Source organism: Odontomachus brunneus, unplaced genomic scaffold, assembly GCF_010583005.1.
Source record: "Odontomachus brunneus isolate Ranch 3 - 2012 unplaced genomic scaffold, Obru_v1 Obru_scaffold_026, whole genome shotgun sequence".
In the NCBI taxonomy this organism is placed as follows: Eukaryota; Metazoa; Arthropoda; class Insecta; order Hymenoptera; family Formicidae; genus Odontomachus; species Odontomachus brunneus.
Window position 1 is genome coordinate 2,199,659 of NW_022639476.1, and position 4,861 is coordinate 2,204,519.

The window sequence follows — 4,861 nt, forward strand, 5'->3', positions numbered from 1 at the left end:
AGAGAGAGAGAGAGAGAGAGAGAGAGAGAGAGAGAGAGAGAGAGCGGGGTGAGTCTTGTTGAATTCATGGCCTCAGCGACGACGGCGAATTTTTCACATCGCTCGAATCTACCTACCTGCTCTGACCTAACTCTCAAACACGAAGGTATTCGCCTTGTGTGATATCAGCCATATTACTATTTCTCATCTCCCGGAATATCCGGAATTTTCTTTCGCTGTGGCGTGTCAGAACGAACTATAACGTCCGTTCAACTTCAGATGAACTTTAGGGGAAACCGAGTCAAGGTGGCTCTTGGGTCATGTTGGCTTTCCTTTACACAGTCGTTGCGAGAGAAACAGTGGAACAAGAATCGCGCAAAATTACAATAATAACAATAACAACAATCCTTATTGAGTACACAAATAGAATAATATGGAAAGTGATATTTACAGAGCAAATAACAATTTCAAGAGAACATATCCAGAATATTTCTCTTAGAATTTCTTAATATTTTTTTAGGTTTAAATGACTATTTTAGTATTTCTTTTTTACATGATAAATACACATAAAAATAAATTGTATTGATTATAGGATTTTTCTTGCGTGCATAATCACATGATCAACGCATGACTCTTTGGATTAACTTAACTAGATTTGCTCTACACCACTATACTTGATTATAGTTATATGATCCAACTTACAAAACGATGATTTTTGAGTTTTTGTTACCAATGAGTAAATCCATACGTCTCCCTACGTATGACAAGAAAAATCAAGCCTTATGAGTGTCTAAAATTAATTTAAAAAAAAATTTCATTTTCTACTAACTGCATATCTTTTCCCCCCTTTTTAAGGGTCAAACTTATTAATGAATATTGTTGAAAAGGAGAAAATTGACCACGCTTGACTTTCTGAACGACTGCGAAGAACTTCAATGCTATCAATACTTTCTAAATCGTGTATCAAATTTTTATCTTCATTTTTCTCGAAGCGTACTCGAATCTGCGTTTTCGCATGAAACACCTGTTTATATAATGAGCGGGCCATGAAATCTGTACTTTTTCCAGCGACCCTCGTACTGTGCCTCTCTCGCCTTGGCACACATCGGTCGGTCGTCGTCGTCGTCGTCGCGCTCGTACGTGCTCGTTCGCAACCTTGTTCCCGCGGCATGTAACGCCGGACACGTATTCGCGCGTCAATCAGCTCGCGTACGTGTCACGGATGCGCTCGCGACTCGACTCGACTGTGTTCCATTCGGCTCGATCGACACTGCAACGAAACTGGGAAAGCATGCGTGCGTTGTCCGCAATGGCGGAAAATCCAACGGACTCGACGCGCGCGTTTAATCGTGCTCCAAACGCCCTGATTAAATGCGCCGGCGTTTTCCCGCGCAGCGGGAAAAAGAGCCGCGACGAAGCGCGAAACGGCGGAATCCGTTTTTCGCGGGTGTATCGCAATCTAGATCTCAAAGTACCCCGAGTCGAAATTTGGATTCCGCATCGACCCTGCAAATTCCGACGAACTTGAAGAGTCAATGAAGAATGTACAAAGCTATTGGCTTACCTTTCGACTACTGCAAACGGTTGTTCACTGCCGTTTTCTCCATGTTAAGGAAGCTCGAAGTAGCAGAGAGACATGTTTATTATTTTATATTAGAGAAGTAATAATAGAATAGTAGAATATATTATTTTACTATTTAATGTTATTTATTGTATAATAAGAAAATTATTTAATACACGAACGTTTTATTTATTTTTAATTATTTGATGTTCGATTATTTCAATGTATCTTAATAGAGTTTCACTCATAGACTGTATGGACTGTTCGGGACGGCCGTAATACGATAATATATTAATTGGCAAATATATATTTGTGATTGACCGAGCGCGGCTATTATCTAACGGAATTTATACAAACGAGCAGATGTCAAATGATTTATTAAGGATCAGGAAGATGTGTGTGGATAAACGGGTATAAGAACAAAACGTTAATCTCATCTCTTCCTATTTTCTTTTTTCTCTGACAGAAGTTTCGATGAGATTAGAAGCTCTTAAAAGAGCTGACACGAAGCTGCAAAGATAAAAACAATTACGTGTCCAATAATGTTGTTTAGCGATAGAGAGATTTAATATTTCTGTCTAAAGATAAGATCAAACAAGAAAATATGTGGACAAAGTATTGGCGAACAAGATTAGACTTGCGACTCAGCAAGCAGCATTATTGGACGTAAATATCACACAACACTTGCGAGAATTATATTAAATTCCAAGGCTAGCGCTCATAGTCGCAAATTATTTCGTACGATTTTTCATTAAGAGCAGGATTGATTACGGGTTCGTATTCACATGCCGTTATTCGGCTGGTTTTGAATCAATGTGTTTCTCGTGCGAAACAATATAATGAATACAGATGAACGAAAAATCGGAGGGAGATTCATGAAGTTACAATTACTCGCGATATGATAACGGACTATGAATGTCGGCCTGAATTTCGACTCAGAGTATCCCTTTGTTCTTGGCTAAATTCGTCGAATGCCCATTAAAAACGGAGATGATTCTCCATTCAGAGTGATTTCGCATACCTTGAAACGTATGGTGATACCTTTGTCCACGTCCCGGTGTCCTGCGTCCTGCATCCTGGCCTCCAGCATCCTGACTCTCGTTCCATCGTGGCACTAACACTGACACTCGCGTAGATTCGGCCAAAGACAGATATATTAAACAACGCGATGTCGACGAGAGACTGATCAAGTACTTCAAAAGGACCGGCGAAATAGTTTAATCACCCGGGAGGAACAATAGATAACGCACCGACACATGTGAGTCCGTAGTGTGCGTGTCGCTCGTCGGTTCGGAACTGAATGAAAACATCCGGAATGATCCGCGAAGGCACGAGGAAAAATTTGACCACCTTGAAGGTTCCGAGTATTTTGATTGTGTGATCGCACAGCGCTCATCGATTAACGACAACTGTTGGCCACGATGACAAGGGGAATGTGTTTACATTTCTTGCCACTCTTGTTCTAATACTCGCGCGCGTCGCCCATTTTTTTCCTGTAACCAAGCGTAACATTACATTTCAAGCGAGACGTTATAAGCTCCATGGCGGAGAAATGTCGAGGAACAAAAAAGTGTCTGAAGAAATCAACGCAATGATTACAAACAGATTGAAACAAAAAATGTCTATTTGTCTAGTACCGTCATGTGAACGTGTTGGGTAGTAGTACGAGCATTGAAATATGACATCAGCACTTTCGACACTTGTAACAGATTCTAAATTTCGACTCGGGACGTGTCACGAACGACTCGTTGGATAAAAACGAGGACGAAAAGAGAAGAAAACTGAAGCGAGAACTCGTGAGCGAAGGAAATGATGAAGAGACGCGACGTTTCACACGTTATTTTCTTTTCAGAAATGAATGTTTGGCATTTGTGTCTATGTATTATAGTTGTATGTGTTGCGAAATTATTAACCAAGAAGCTCGTTTTTGTGACAAAAACACTACAGCGGAGAGGGAAGGAGAAAAAGTATCTAAAAAATACATAATATCTATTCGGTACTAATATATAAGATATTTACTTAAAACTAAATTCCTTTGTTTAAATAAACAATTGCTCAAATAAGAAAATATATATACATTTTTTTATTTGAGAAATATTTTACATTAATATCACAGTAAATATGTTATTAGTATCCTGTTTGTAGAATAAGTATTTTTTTATTTTTTTATACTGAAAGGAAAAAATGATTAATTTCTAATTAAAATTACAGTTATTAGATGTAATTAAAAAATCATATAATTATGTCTAACTAAAATTATACATAGTTATGATCTCGGCTATATTTAAGGTTATTCGAAATATGCGTCTCGGTTTCTGTCGGAACCGTTTGAGGAACGGAAGTGTGTCGGGAGCTACGGTAAAATTTACGGGTATTGAACGGATTTGCTTCGCGCTGCAACCATTTTCATGCGATCGCGTTCGATGCTCATTCCATCCGCGAGTCCAGTGAATGCTAATGAGCGATTTTTCCTCGAGCGGTTTTCTCGCGTCACGTTCGCGTCGACTCTCGACCGACGGCAAGTCAGCCGTGTCTTTTCCCGTACCTCCCCTCTCTCTTTCTCCTCGCCTTTTTCTACGAATCGTTGCAGATGCAAATCGCGAGAATTCCGCGCGCGCGACACCTCGTCGCGTCTGAATCTCCGCGGAAAGTGCAGAGTTCAACGAAGACGGAAATTGGCGCGAGCCAATTCTGTTCTTTGTCAGACGCGCGATTGCGCGGCGTATTTTCACTTCGACGTCGTCGTCGTCGCCATTCACGATCCGATGGCAGCCGCTTTGTCGGCAGTCGTTTTGAAAGTACACCGCGACACGCTCGATACACAGCCGATTGACTCGCATCATCTATTATTCGCCACCGGTTGTGAGAGAGAGAGAGAGAGAGGGGGGGGGAGAGGGATAGAGAGGGAGAGGGGGGCAGAGAGAGAGAGAGAGAGAGAGAGAGACATCGATGCGAGTGCTCTCCATTGTACGCGGCGTCATTATTTTTGCACGCTATGATTTGCCGCGGCATTATTAATGACCGGTCGCGCGCGAGCGTCCGAGAGGTAATATTTAACGAACGCATATTCACGCTAACAAACGATATGTAATCTCTCGCGTTCTCGTCGTGCCGTGTATCGCGCCATATATCGCCCGTGATGAAACTTCCCTCCCCCTTCCTAATTCTGCAACCTCGCTATTTTTCAAAAGGAAGGTTGACAAAGCGTTTCATTCTTTGTTTGTCTCTCTCAAGCACACACACACACACACACACACACACACACACACACACACACACACGCACGCACGCACGCACGCACGCACGCACGCACGCACGCAC

The 4,861-nt window shown here is 41.6% G+C and overlaps 1 protein-coding gene across 14 annotated transcripts in view; it reads left to right on the forward strand.

Annotated features, from left to right (window-relative positions):
* Positions 1-4,861, forward strand: part of LOC116842626 (zinc finger protein 608) — a 296,735-nt gene that overhangs the window by 199,421 nt on the left and 92,453 nt on the right. The gene's annotated exons all lie outside the window — the stretch shown is intronic.